Genomic DNA, 15,621 nt, shown 5'->3' with positions numbered 1-15,621 from the left:
CTACAAATACTGAAGGATCGTGCGCCCTGTGCTTGTAACACTCATGACAGTAGTGTAGAACTGTGCAGGCTCTGTGCTTCTGTCAGAGATGGTGGAAAATGAGAAGGGCCAGATGGGTTTATGAGATTTTTTTTTAAAAGGTGCAAAAATTATGGGAATATAGATGAAATTATGAGATGGAGAAAGTTGCGTGCTGGGAAGTTGACTCCTTGCTCCCAGGCAGCCAAGCATGACCCGTTTCTGTCCCCCCTTGCATTGCCAAAACTTCCCAAAAAGTGCACTGGATGGGGGTGAGTTGCATGCTGGGGTACCTACCCATGGTGTACCACACTGTGAATCGTCACAAATGCTTCTGGTGAATACGCATAGCACCAGTGCAGGGAGCCAAGTATCACGTGTACAAGTGATATACTATGGTGGCATTATATTGGTGCAACTTGCATTGGCAAAAGTTTGTAATATAGACATGCCATGTGAGGAGGTAGCTAGGTCGACAGAAGAATTCTTCTGTCAGCCTTGCAGTATCTACACTGGGGCTTTGGTCAGCTTAATTACAGTACACAGGGCGTAAAATTTTTTACATCCCTGACAGATGCAGTTAAGATAACTGTGCCTGACTTGTAAGAGGGCAGGCAAACCTTTTCTCTTTACTCTGAGACGTTTCCACTGCAGTTACTATGTGGACACCTGTCTACCAGGAACTGGACTGTATCCATTCACTCATTTCATAGAGACTAAGAAACATCAGTTCGTAGCAGTGTATGGGCAATACTGACTTGGGCTGAATTTATTTCTTTATGTTTATTTAAATTGCCAGTTCAATCAAGCTCTAGGTACCTGTACAGTTATCTTTAAAAAACCACCCAAAAAATAAAAAAAAAACTGAAGGAGAAATATCCTTACCATAAATAATTCTGCTGCCAGGCCACCTCATGTCTATAGCCTGCTTAGTTGTGCCATAAGCCTGTATTACACTTAATAGTTCAGTGTATATAGCACTGTACCTCAACTTCCTCAAACTGCGCCTCCCAGAAAGGCTCAAGAAAACAAATGAGCATTGTAGTGCATCCTGAAGACTGTAAAATCTGAGCTCTGTAGGATGAAGATGAAGGAAGAGTTCTAAAATTGAAAATTCTTCTTGGAAAATGACCTGCCAGCATCTCTTTCCCTTTCAAGCCAAGGGACTGTCATCTTGAGCAGCTCTGCTGATTGCAATGAGAGGAGCGGGAGTTTTTAAGGCAGCTCAGTGAAAGACTATGTATCCCGTTATCAGTCCTCCGAGGCATCCAGTTGATCAAGCCAATGTGTGTACTTTTCCCCTCCCTACCCCCCAAGAATACCAATAACTTCTTTGTTTTATTAGCGTACTCAATTATCATAGTGACTACACACTTTAAAATATAAATGCCTTTTTAGCCTATTTGTGATATAGATGAACTATGGTATTAGTATTTAGCTGTGTGCAGCCAGATGGCTTATATAGTGTTGCTAAGGAAACAGACTATAAATGTAGTGGTAGCTGAGTGTTCCCAGAATATCAGACTATTTGAAGCTGGTATTTTTAACTCATGTAGGCAGATAGATAAAATAGATACAATTATGAAATATTAATTTCCTGAGTTTTACATTTCATTATTTTTTATTGCTCATTTATATTTACTAAAGGTACTTGAATTCCTTATGGTGCCAATGAAGGTACATGGGGCACTTCGCTGTGATTTACAGTTAAATGATAAAATAAACGTTAAGAAACTACAATAAAAGATCTACCATAAAAATAATTATCAAAACTGTTTGATGGATGGGTAAAGATATAAAGACCAAAGAGCGGTAGGGTCCTATGGAAAAATAGGGGTGGGAGAAGAACTTTGGGGTGGGAGGAGAAGTTAAGGTAATTTAAGTGTGGAAGAGAGAGCGCTACCAGCAAGGATGATAGAGGGGTAGGATGTGTCACAATTTGTTACTGTTTGGTCTTTATAACAGCCTGTCAAAGTACACTCCAGACAGCAGCCCTGCCCAGGAAAGGAGTTTGATACCTTGTTGAAGGACTATGGGTGAGAAGGAATCAAATCTGCAATCTCAGGCCATTGACTTTGATTGACTCTCAAATATTGGCCTACCTCCATGGAACTGTATTTTTTCTACCCGGTGGTGTGTATGACTGTGGGAGAGGAGAGAGAGAGAGAGAGAGAGACTGTCCTTAAGAACAGGTTTCAGAGTAGCAACTGTGTTAGTCTGTATTCACAAAAAGAAAAGGAGTACTTGTGGCACCTTAGAGACTAACAAATGTATTTGAGCATAAGCTTTCGTGAGCTACAGCTCACTTCATCGGATGCATTCAGTGGAAAATACAGTGGGGAGATTTATATACATAGAGAACATGAAACAATGGGTGTTACCATACACACTGTAACCAGAGCGATCACTTAAGGTGAGCTATTACCAGCAGGAGAGTGGTGGGGTGGTGGGGAACTTTTGTAGTGATAATCAAGGTGGGCCATTTCCAGCAGTTGACAAGAATGTCTGAGGAACAGTAGGGGGTGGGGTGGGGGGATAAACATGAGGAAATAGTTTTACTTTGTGTAATGACCCATCCACTCCCAGTCTCTATTCAAGCCTAAGTTAATTGTATCCAGTTTGCAAATTAATTCCAATTCAGCAGTCTCTCCTTGGAGATTGACAGATTGACAGAGCCAGAAGAGCCATGTTTATCTTCCCCCCCCCCCCCACCCCCCACTGTTCCTCAGACATTCTTGTCAACTACTGGAAATGGCCCACCTTGATTACCACTATAAAAAGGTTCTCCTCCCCCAGCCCCCGCTCTCCTGCTGGTAATAGCTCACCTTAAGTGATCACTCTGGTTACAGTGTGTATGGTAACACCCATTGTTTCATGTTCTTGCTGGAGAGGGAGAAGGCAGGAGGGACACTGCCTTGCCTAAAAGGCTGATAAACCTCACACTCACTGAAGGGCTGGGATCAAACATGGGGACGGTGCCTCTCCGGTCATCCTTTATTTTTCAAAGATCTGTAACTCTTGAATGCTTTTAAGAGTAAAATCTTTGTGGTTAAGAAACTCCTTGGCTAAGCTTTAATATTAGCAAAATGAGTTAACTGAAATATCTTTAAGCTCATGGAGGGAAACACGTTCTTGAATTAGTGAGGGAAATATGATCTTGAATTACTAACGTGTAAGAAAACATGAGTTAATATATAACTGCTTCCAAATATGTAATCCTGACCTTTCCAGAATTCTAAGTAATATACTGGAAAGCAGTCTGAAATTCTTTTGGTTTTATTTGTGTAAGAGTTAAGGGAGATATGGTAGGATATTTGAGAAAGTTTGGGGCTCTGCAGTTTTTTTCCTTTAGGAGGAGAAATTGCTGATGAAGTCCGATATTTGATACAATTCTGTTTATTTATAGAAATTGTACAAAGACCTGCTCCCCCTGAACACAGGAGAAAACAAACAGAAGATATAGTTTCTTTGCTTACAGTTCAAAGCCCCCTTTCAGCCGGAACCCAGCCCCAAAGCTCTTTCTCTAAGCTTTTACCAGCACCACACATTCAGTGCTTGTTCAGGCTGGTGTTCCATGCTAATTTCTGTCTCGGCTTCTCAGGAGTTTCTCTTCTGCTTCTCTTACACACACAAACTTCTACTACAAACAGTACCCAGCCAAGCCTTTCTCCCTCATAATTCAAATTCCTGATCAGCCACCATGTGTCTTGGTTTTGGGTGGTGACATGTACCTTTGTTTGGGGTGAAGGCCACTACTGTTTCATGAAGGAGCTTAACTGTTTCTTACAGCTATCTTAAATGTAGAGTGGCAGTTACGTGTAGGGCTCTACCAAATTCATGGCCATGAAAAATGCATCACGGATTGTGAAATCTGGTCTCCTCCCGTGAAATCTGTATAGTATAGGTTAAAAGCACACAAAAGACCAGATTTCACGGGAGGAGACCAGCGTTTCTCAAATTGCGGGTCCTGACCCAAAAGGGAGTTGCAGGGGGGTTGCAAGTTTATTTTAGGGGAGTTGTGGTATTGCCACCCTTACTTCTGCATGTCCTTCAGTGCTGGGCAGCTGAAAAGCAGTGGCTGTTGGCTGGATGCCCAGCTCTGAAGGCAGCACTCCGCCAGCTGCAGCGCGGAAGTCAGGGTGGCAATACCATACCATGCCACCCTTACTTCTGCACTGCTGCCTTCAGAGCTGGGCAGCAGGAGAGTGGTGGCTTCTGACCACTGTTGTTATCTCTGGTGGATCATTATGGCTGCAAAGTTTGCTAGTAAAGATACTGCCAAAAGGCTTTTGCAAACCGTCTATGCCACAGGTGGGAGGCTCATTCAGGCACTAGATACCACGTGAGCAACATACCCAGCCCACAATTTGTAAAGAATACAAAATAGTCACATTTTTTCCACTCATTCTAATACCCCCATTTCCACCTTAATGTCCCCCCCCCCGCCCCCCAAATCCTTACTCTTTCACAGTCAGGCAGGTATCTATGAAAGCAATAATGAGATAAGAGTGCATATTTTGCCTAGCTCTGTCAGTAATGGAAGTTAGGACATTTCAATAATGATGTGTTACCTCATAAAAAGGACAAACTGTGTGTGCACTTTAAGTTCCATTCATAGACAGCTGCTAACGTTTTGTTAAACCGTTAATGACTAAGGAGCAAATCCAGCCAGCTCCCTCTTCCCTGGCAGCAGAACAGGTATATTTCCAGGATGTAAATGGGTGAAAGTGTAGAGGGGAGCCATGGAAGAGATATACCCCCTTCCTGGCATGGAGCCTGGGTCTAGGTTCTCTCTCTGCTTGGCATTGCCCAGTGGACAAAGCCGAAAGTGTACTACATGGATCGTCTGATCCTCCCATGCCACGAAAGAGTGCATGTAGGTGACATGTAAACTGCCTCAGCCAGGAAGCTGAATTAGCTTTAACAGAACAGCTCTGTAGCTTTGCAACCTAGAGTGGGCTTGTCCTAAGCTCTACTTACCACCTTCTCAGCGTACAGACCAAGTTTTCAGGTGGGGGCATGGAAGGTGTATTCGACCCTGATTGTGCAGTTTAAGGTATTCCAGGTAAGCAGGGTTTGGTTTATTTGAGTACAAGAGCTCAGACATTGTATCATATGTTACATTCCCAAAATGTCCAAACCAAATTTAATGAAAGCTAGCCAAAAGAATATTGTTGTTGGACTGACACCAAGCATGGAAAGTTGTCAGAAAACAATATTTTGCCAAACATTATGACCAGTTTGAAAAGAGATGTGTATGTATTGAAAAGCTTTTGCAGCCTTTTGAGGGAGTCACGAGCATGCTGGTATGTCTTGTATGATGGATGGTTCTGAATACTTGCATGTATTATTTGTATTACAGTGGTGTCTAAAGCCCTCATCTGTGTTTGTGGCCCCTTTGTGCTAGACACTGTATGAACACATACTAATGGTTGGTCTGCACTGGGAACTTACATCAACATAGCTATGAAAAATCCATATCTCTAAGTCACGTAGCTATGCCGACCTAGCCCCTGGTGTAGACACTGCAAGTCAGTGGAGATAGTCTTCTCTCAACCTAGCTACTGCCTCTTGGGAGGTGGATTAATTACAATAATGGGAGAACCCCTCCCATCGCTGCAGTGAGTGTCTACAGTGAAGTGCAATCTAGCATTTTAAGTGTAGACATATCCTAAGGGACAGTCACTATCCTGAAGAGCAAAGAGGGGTGAAGTGATGTATCTCACAAAGCAATACTCATTCGTGGTGCAGTAAGGTATTGGTTTTGACCTTGAAATCAAAATAATATGGGTATTCTTATATTTCTTTGATGAGTGCCTTCATTAATATACACTGGCCAAACTTAGGTAAGCTGCTTTGTGTGGGCAGACATGCCTGCACAGAGTCGCATTGACTCAGCTCTGTGTATGCATGGGGTTCCATCTATGCAGAACTCTGCTGGATCAGGACATTTTTTTTTTTCATGTTGATAGATTCTACTGATTTGAGAGAGTTCCTCAATACATATAATGGGGAATACCAATTGGACACAGTACAAACTGTTCTGATTGACTTTCATTTCTTTAAAAAATGCTTTATTTTTATCCACCTGTTTGGCAGCTTGAGGTTAAAGTTATTCCTAGATGTCACAGATATTCTAGATTGCTTTTTTAATTGGCTGTAAAAACACTACCAGCTCTTACTGATGGCATCTTCTCATAGAATGCAAGTAATGAGAAGAAATAAAAAATGATTTCAGAGAATATGCTTACCTTGTGGGAAGATCTGACAAGTTAAATTTGAATTTAATCCTTCCAAGTTCTTGGCACTGTTTTCTCCCTGCTGGCAAACCTGTTCCCTTAGCTGATGCTTTAGTGAGGCTGGGAGAAAAGATTAACAGTTTATGACGCTGATCTTGTTAAACAGGGAGCAGATTTAGTGATGAATGCCTATCATAATCTTAGCACTGCATTTTATCTGTGTTGTTTTTATACATGGCTAAATAATATTCCCTCCTATCCTGTTTATTGGAATAAACACATTGTTAATTTTGAGCTGATTGCAAAATAACATCCATTAATACTGACTTCTGACCATTTGGGAAAACTGTGACAGAGTGATTGTGAAACAGGTCAAAGCCTTTCCAGCCTTTTAAGAACCAGAAAGAGAGACAAGTGTCCATAAACATTCCAGAGGAATGCAATTCTGCCTCCCACTACATTTACCTTGTGCTTTGATTTTTATATATACAAAATATTTGTAAATAACTGAGATCATTGGGAGCTGCCAAAAAGCATTAAGATGTTTCAGCTTTCAAGACTCGCTGATACTCTCTCATTTCCCTTTGAGAATAAGTAGAAGAGTTTGCAAAATGCTCATTTCAAAATGGATGGTGTGAATTCACCAGAGCCATATGAACAAGTAATACTCAGGCCTCCTAGCGTGTTTGACAGATGTCACATTAGATATTTGTTAAAGTAGAGAACTATTCTGTTGACAACTGGGTGTGGTGGTGGTGGTGACTAGATGGTCCATTCCTATTATTGTAGCTGTCCAAACATTTTCACTCCTCTAATATGGTTGTGTTGATGTCCGTTACTTTCTGTGAACTTCATTCACCCTCCTTATGAAATGCCACACCAGCCTGTGTGTTTAAATGCTGTTTCTTTCCATTGATTTCAGAGGGCTTTGGATCAGGCCCTTAACACAGTTAGGTTTCTAAGCATATTCCTAATTTTAAGTACATGAGTAGTCCAGTTGGCTTCAAAGTTAGGAATATGCTTAAGTACCCTGCAGAATTGGAGCCTAAGTTATACTTAACAGAATATTAACCCCATCCAGCAAAAAGTATCTTTTCAGTTTTACTGGAGGGCAAACTGCTGCTGTTCTCCCTTATGTTTGGACTTAGTTGTTACAGTTTCAGAATAACTGCCTCTTTGACAACCTCCAGGGCCGGCTCCAGGAATGCTCTCTCAGGTCTCTAGCTATCCCCTCTCTGGGCAGGGACTCACGTTCTCTCCAAGCAGATCTGACTAACATCCAGCTTCTGGAATTTGCTTTCTCTTCAAGGACAATGACAGTGGTTTACCAGTGGTTATAAGTGACTATCCAGCTCTTTCTTAGCAGAGTACATTTACTGAAGGACAAAAACATACAGAGAAAACATGAAACAAATAAAAGGTCTCAATGCATACTAATTGTACCAGGAGTTGCCCATCAGTCCTGTGTGGACGCTGGCAGGTTCCAGTCTTTCTAAACCTTCAGCAGGGTGGGGTGCTACCTTAGATGAAAGGTCATGACCATTTGTGGGATCAGAAAGAAGATCCCCGAGTCTGTTTAATCGTAGTCTTTGTATCCCCAAAACTGTTGTCTCCCAGCAACCTGAAAATAGGTAAAACTAGTCAGTGCCCGTTCCCCTGGGAGGTAAGACTTCAAAGCCTGCAAAATCAGCCTTGGGATTTTGCATTAATCACCCTTTAGTGATTCCAGATTCCCCCAGTGACCAGGAATGCACAATACATGTAACATGTATTGATAAAAAGGCTATGAATATTCTATGGGTCTGTATCATCTGGCAAAGCTCAACATAATGGTCTTCGAAGTTTTCGTACTTTCAAGGCTGGCTCAAACATTCAGATAACATTCATAACGATAAATACGATCACCTCAAGAGAGGCCTGTGTTTGTCATATCTGTGTCAGTAGACTTAACTTATTTTTTAACAGGCTGCTCGGAATGGGAAGATTCTGCTGAACATCAGTGCATGCAATCTCACAAAGAGCACTGAAAGATGACTTATTCAGACTATTCCTTATTCTGTTCAAGGGATCCTGCCTGGATTTGTATGTTTTGGATTTTTGTGACAGGAAAGGGTGTTACTGCAGGGGTAAATGGACGCTAAACTTAAATATCCAATTTAGATACATTGGATACAAATCCAGTGGAAATTTGAGAATGAAGTCGTGAAGTTAAAAATGGATCTTCCTGTTGGCTAATCTAACGATTAGGCAAAGACCATGGAACATCATTGGCAGTGCAAGTTTTCAGCAATACTTTGCACTTCTTTTCATTTGATGATATTGAAGAGTGTCCCAAATGCTAACTAGTCCTCACGACATCCCTGTGAAGCAGGTGGATAATAACTGTTTTACTAATGAGGAAACTGGGGCACAGCAAGTCAGTGGCGGTACTGGCAGTTAACCCAGAACGCTGATGCCCTTTCTTGTGATCTAAAGACTAGACCATGCTCTTTCTGAAGAACTAAGTAAATGCTATTTTTCTTTTCTTTTTATATCGGTTCACGGTTTGTAATCTCACTTCCCATGTTGGGCATTTTTTGGCCATTAACCATCGCTGAATTAAGGGCAGAAGGCACACTCCTTAAGAGGGTAATTAAGTGTCACTAATTGCTCAATCCAGAGGTGGTGGTTGTTGCTTTAGTACTTTTCACTTTTAAAATATATAGTTGTAGTTTTAAATGGAAAAGAGAAAAATACTTCCATTTTAAATAAACTCTTTTTATGACTAGTTCTGCTTAAATCATACCTCTTGAGTGCTTTTCACAGATCCTCTCTGTTTACAAAGTCTAATGCTTAAAGTCAATGAATGTGCAAAACAGAGGTTCGTTGAACTCTGCATCTCTCCAAGATTTGATAAAAAACAATATCTTATCTACAGTCCAGGTTCAGGTGTAAAGCCAGCTTGTGACTCAGAAGGGATTTCCTGTGCTCTTTTTTGCATTTGGCTGAGAATCCCTCTTCTACAGAATACCTTGCTAGGAATGCTTATAAGACATATTTCTCTGTAGCTTTTGCAATACATTGGGTCATCTGTTTAAAAGAGTGATACAGTGATTGAGCATAGCCAGTCTTCAGGGACTTCACTCTTCGTCCAAATGAGGTTAAATAGTTTGCAAAGGAGCATGACTATGCGTGTTCTGCCATGTTTTAACACTTCAGGCGGATACCATCTGGACCAAGTTCCTGGTTGTTTTTCAGAGACCTGATTATTTTCAGACCTGATAGTGGTACATTTTAGAAGCAAGTTGGTTCAAATATTGCAGATTCTATATAGCATAGCTTGAGATGCAATACAAGTCCTCGGTGAGCTAAACTGGGAGGGGTGGTAGATACACTGGAGGGTAGGGATAGGATACAGAGGGACCTAGACAAATTAGAGGATTGGGCCAAAAGAAATGTGATGAGGTTCAACAAGGACAAGTGCAGAGTCCTGCACTTAGGACAGAAGAATCCCATGCACCGCTACAGACTAGGGACTGAGTGGCTAGGCAGCAGTTCTGCAGAAAAGGACGTAGGGGTTACAGTGGACGAGAAGCTGGATATGAGTCAACAGTTGCCCTTGTTGCCAAGAAGGCTAACAGTATTTTTGGCTGTATAGCGTAGGAGCATTGCCAGCAGATTGAGGGACGTGATCATTCCCCTCTATTTGACACTGGTGAGGCCTCATCTGGAGTACTGTGTCCAGTTTTGGGCCCCACACTACAAGAAGGATGTGGAAAAATTGGAAAACGTCCAGTGGAGGGCAACAAAAATGATTAGGGGGCTGGAGCACATGATTTATGAGGAGAGGCTGAGGAAACTGGGATTGTTTAGTCTGCAGAAGAGAAGAATGAGGGGGGATTTGATAACTGCTTTCAACTACCTGAAAGAGGGTTTCAAAGAGGATGGACCTAGACTGTTCTCAGTGGTAGCAGATGACAGATCAAGGAGTAATGATCTCAAGTTGCAGTGGGGGAGGTTTAGGTTGGATATTAGGGAAAACTTTTTCACTAGGAGGGTGGTGAAGCACTGGAATGGGTTACCTAGGGAAGTGTGGAATCTCCTTCCTTAGAGGTTTTTAAGGTCAGGCTTGACAAAGCCGTGGCTGGGATGATTTAGTTGGTGATTGGTCCTACTTTGAGCAGGGGGTTGTACTAGATGACCTCCTGAGGTCCCTTCCAACCCTGATATTCTATGATTCTATGACATAGTGGTTTGAAGTGAAAACTGAAGTCAATCAGGGTTTCATACTAAATCCAATATTTTTTGCTGTACAGTTAGGCCTGGTCTACACTTAAAAGGTTTGCATAGCTACAATGCTCAGGGATGTGAAAAATCCACATCCCATAGTGCTATATCTTTGCCATCCTATGCCCCAGGGTAGACATAGCTGTGTTGATGGAAAAATGCTTCTGTTGATCTTTCTACCATCATTTGGGATGGTGGAGTTCTACAACAATGGAAAATTCCCATCCATCACTTGAGTAAGTATCTAAACTATGGCAGCATAGCTAGAGCACCCTAGCTGTGCCTCTTTAGTATAGACGTGGCCTTAGAAAACATCTTATACAAGCTCCCTTAGTAACGTTGGTGGAGGCTGCAGGATATCCTGGCAAATTATCAATCATCTTGACTTTGCAGATGATATAGTAATGATAATGCCTATCATAATGATAATATAATCAAGAAGCAGCAATTAACCTGTAAACACCAGCCAGAGAATGGGGATTAAAAATGAATGAACAAAAGACCAAACTAATGTGAAATTAGTGAAATCAGAAATCAACAAACTGACTAAACTAGTCATTAATGGTTTAGACATATCACACGTAGATAGATTCTTCTACTTGGATTCCATTATAACATATGACAACTACCATGAAGATGACATTGACGAGTGGATAGCTGCTGCCAGGAGACCATTCATGTAACTGAATAAAAATGTTTGGAAAGTAAAATCCGTAACAGCTAAAACCAGATTATATACAACACTTGTTGTACCCACATTTCATTATGGTTGTGAAACATGAATATTGACAAAGTGTCTGGAGCAAAAGCTACAAACATTGGAAATAAGGTACCCTTGCCATATCCTAGGTATGACATAGCTAGGTAGATTAAGAAATGGCGACACCCATAAAGGACTGAAAGTGTCGTGCATGTCTAGAGTCATCAAAAGATGCAAACTACAGTGGTTTGGCTATATTGCTAGATTGACCCCATACTGGCTGCTTAAAATTGTTTATTATGGAAGAGTGCACCGAGAGAGAGGCTGTGGATATCCAAGGAGACAGTGGTATAACATGGTATATAAGACCAACCAGGTAACACCCCAACTGGCTCAAATGGAAATGGTGACTCAAAACAGATGTGGATGGAATCTGTTCATAGCCTTGGCCCTATCCAATCTTCACTGAATTAGCTAGTTTCCAATCATGCAGTCTTGCGTGTCCAGTATCACCAGCAGATTCACTCATTCATTCATCTCTTTTTTCAATCTGCTGGTGATACTGGACACGCAAGTCTGCATGATTGGAAACTAGCTAATTCAATTGTCTCATCAGTCGAGAGTCAGTTAGGTTAACAAGTAAATTACCCATTCCTGTTGGTTCTATGCCCCACTCCTTGCTCTGTCTGAAGCAGGGAATTGAATGTTAAGGCATTGAAAAAATCCTTTCCCTTCTATGTAGCGAGAGAAATCTGCCAGGCCCCCCTTACACAGATTTGGGGTCAAAGAAGGGATGTAAAATTAGTTACATTATTTATAACATTTTGGTTTTGTATTTTACAAAATGTTTCCCTAATCTGTACTACCTATCTATATCCCTGTTTGTGCTAAGTGTATTTGTTCATAGATTCATAGATATTAAGATCAGAAGGGACCATTACGATCATCTAGTCCGACCTCCTGCACAACGCAGGCCACGGAATCTCACCCACCCACTCCTGCGAAAAACCTCTCACCAATGTATGAGCTATTGAAGTCCTCAAATCATGGTTTAAAGACTTCAAGGAGCAGAGAATCCTCCAGCAAGTGACCCGTGCCCCATTCTACAGAGGAAGGCGAAAAACCTCCAAGGCCTCTTCCAATCTGCTCTGGAGGAAAATTCCTTCCCGACCCCAAATATGGCGATCAGCTAAACCCTGAGCATATGGGCAAGATTCACCAGCCAGATACCCAGGAAAGAATTTTCTGTAGTAACTCAGATCCCACCCCATCTAACATCCCATCACAGGCCATTGGGCCTATTTGTAGACTTACATAATAATAAACATGGTAAAAAAAATTAACTTAACATTACAGGTCATCTTTAACCCAACCAAATGTGAATTAAAATAAACCATGATAATTGTAAAAACAAAGCAAAACAAAACCCAAGTGGGACCATGTAAAGTGGCATGTTAGAGTTCTTCCTTTCTATGTGTTTAAACCACGTGTCAACTTTAAGATTTTGAAGAAAATCACTAGTAAGTGGCTAGAATTTGGTACAAAACAGGTCAAATTAAAAAGGAAAACTTTAAATTTAATGGCAAACTTGAGCAACAGCCAAATGTAGACTAGCTTACTCTGCCTTGAACACAACCGTTGCTGTAATACTGTATTTACAAGTACAAAGAAAAATCCTCCACCATTTGGCTGTATAAGAGGTTCTGGTTTTGATGGTTATTGGCTTTCTACATGAGACATAATCTTTGACCATGGGGTATACTTTCCAAATTCTAAACAGATAGGTTTTTGCCCTTGGCTTCAAAATCTGCTAAATTCAAACAGAGTTCTGCAATAATTATATTTGATGAATGAAATTTGTGAGATATTTAGCTGTGAGTTTACACTGCATCAGAAACAATTATGTCTATTATGCTCCATATAAAGAAAGTTGCATTTGAGTGAGAAATTTGCTTCAGAGGAAATGTGCGTACCCAGTAATTTTCTGCATTGAAAAGGAAAAAGTAATTTGGACTGTAGCTTTTCTGCATTTGAAAAGAATCAACGAGAGTGCATGTTCCAAAAATGAGAATACAGTGAGAAAAATGTAGCCGCATCGTACTTGTCCAGTTTGACCAGAAGCAAATTTTCCAATTTAGATTATCTTCACTCTATGGGCTCATTTATGCTCAGTTCAGTAACTGCTATCCAATGCCTCTGTCTCAGTTTCAAACTGTAGGATTTGGCCTTCGCAGCTAGTAACTGAAGAGTGAAACAAAACCACTGTGAACTCCTCTTAGCTCCTTTCTTTCTGACTTCCTTTCAACCTCTCTTTCTATTTCCAAATTTTTTTGGAGGAGGGAAACAGGATGGATCATAGAAACGATTGTGTGCTTGATGGTGGGAAGAGAGAACAACTCAAACACCTTTTTGTTGCAACTTGCTCTCTGTGCAAAAAGCCTGATTGCTCAGGTTTTGTGGGAGGAACTCTGTGGGGTTGGACAAAGGGAATCCTACCCACTCTCTCAACTCACAGACAGGGCAGAGGGCTGAAGCTCAGCCTTTCCTTGTTCCCTACTCTATCCCAGTGGGCTGGGAAAGCATCTACAGCCATTCTGTGCACCTATATGGCTGTTTTTACTCATGGACTTAGCAGCTCATCCACAATGCTAATTTATTTGGAGTCAGTGAGGAGACCCTGTCCTCTGTACCTGTTTCATTTGCAAGGAGTGAAGCTGAATGCAGATTAAATTGAGCAAATGGAGCTGCTTTAAGCCTTGTACATTGCTCTTTCCATGTGGCTGAATTGCTCCTAGCCTAACTTCCATGTTGCCTGTTTTTCTGATGTCCCAACGTCAATGAATAGCAGTCCCTCCAGGGAACATCGGTCCTCTGTCTCCAATTCCACTGATCCAGTACCTAGAGGGTTCAGAGGTCCCCTGAGCACAGCCTTTCAGAAGGGATTAAATGGTGCAGAAAACCTTTCACTGGTACTCTGCACCTGGGTGAATTTCACCCTCTCGGTGTTGCATATATTAGCTACTGGGATTTAAATAGAAAGGAAGGAACAGTGCATGTATGCTTGTGAGTTGGTACAATATATGTAAAATAAGCTTTGTGGCTTGTACTTTCCCCCCAAGTTGTTTTCTGCGATAGTTAAAGGGTCATTAATCATAAAAGCCATATATTTTTAAATTCCTTGCCTCTAAACAAGAACACCTTAGACTGACTGATTTGTTTTCTGTCTAGCATTTTGTGCAACATCCTCTGCTATAGTATCTGGGCACCTAATGCGATCCTAAATTTAAAACATCAGAGCTAGATTAGACATAACATCTAATCCGGGATTTTGATATTCATACTGTCAAAATTATTGTTCATCTGAACCAGAAAAGTGTGGGATCAATTCCTATTAGGTGCTGATTACACACAGAATTCTAACATTTTTGGTGGAGAAGACTATTAAAGGAAAGATTTCTAAATTGGCTTTTTCTCTCAGTAAGTTCTGGGCACTTTCTCACTGTGGGTCTACTGTTTGTGCTTTAGTTTATTATTAACATTAGTGCTTGTTGCAGAGGAGTTAATATAAAATATAAATGAAGGGCAAGTAATAAGGAGAAGAAGAAATCTAGAACAAAGTTTATCTGGCATTTTTACAAGAATCTCACTACGTAGTTTAGGAGGACAGTCTGCTTTCCCTGAGCTACCAGCAGGGCTTTGAAATGTAAAAGGTAGGAGGAAAACATAAAACATTAATCCTCCTCCTTCAAGCAGTAAGGGAAAATAATTAAACTCATGAATCAACAGTGTAGTTACGTTCATAGTAATACTGTACCTTCCTGTGAGGGAGTGAACAAACACCATACAGGACCAGAGTAGGAAGAGGTTAAAGGTCCATCTGGGAAACAGAAGCTGAAAGTTGCCTTGCACTGCAACACCTGCCAGCAATATCGAGCCTGGACGGAGGCCACTCCTGCTGGGGGTATTTGAAGTGGAGGAAGCAGACTTGAGGGCTGAGAGATCCTAGACAGCTAGGAACTTTAGGGAAAGCCTGGATAAAAGTTTGGACTTTTTGTTCATGATTTGTTTTTATTATTGTTCATATCTTTGTTAATAAACTCCAGCTGTGAGAAGGGATTACATTTTTGATCCTATGTGTTTTAGAGCAGGTAGGTTACTCTCTGACTTATGCTTCCTCATTACACTGTGACTTCAAAGTGTACCTAAAACTGGTGCCAAATAAAACTAAGCCAAAGACTGTGTTTCTGGGTGTGGTGCTCCATCTCCCTTCAGACTTGAAATGTTAACAGTCTCAGACTCACTCAGATTCCTAAACACATTCAGAATGTTCAGATTAATGGTCTAGGACTGGGGGGTGGGTGAGGGAGGAGAACAATTACAGAATGATCAGAGAGTTAA

At 41.2% G+C, this 15,621-nt stretch overlaps 1 protein-coding gene across 2 annotated transcripts in view; it reads left to right on the top strand.

Moving 5' to 3' along the window:
- Positions 1-15,621, top strand: part of GPR63 (G protein-coupled receptor 63) — a 36,742-nt gene that overhangs the window by 14,850 nt on the left and 6,271 nt on the right. The window contains exon 1 of one of the 2 annotated variants that reach the window (XM_043542669.1): positions 11,526-11,599. The exons of the other annotated variant lie outside the window; for it this stretch is intronic. The gene's annotated coding sequence lies outside the window, so the exon portion shown is untranslated. Of the gene's footprint in view, positions 1-11,525; positions 11,600-15,621 lie in introns of those variants that run through there. 2 annotated transcript variants of the gene reach the window in all.

Source organism: Chelonia mydas, chromosome 3 (genome assembly GCF_015237465.2).
Source record: "Chelonia mydas isolate rCheMyd1 chromosome 3, rCheMyd1.pri.v2, whole genome shotgun sequence".
In the NCBI taxonomy this organism is placed as follows: domain Eukaryota; kingdom Metazoa; phylum Chordata; order Testudines; family Cheloniidae; genus Chelonia; species Chelonia mydas.
Note: the sequence above shows the minus strand (reverse complement) of the source record. Positions and strands in the feature narration are given on the sequence as shown.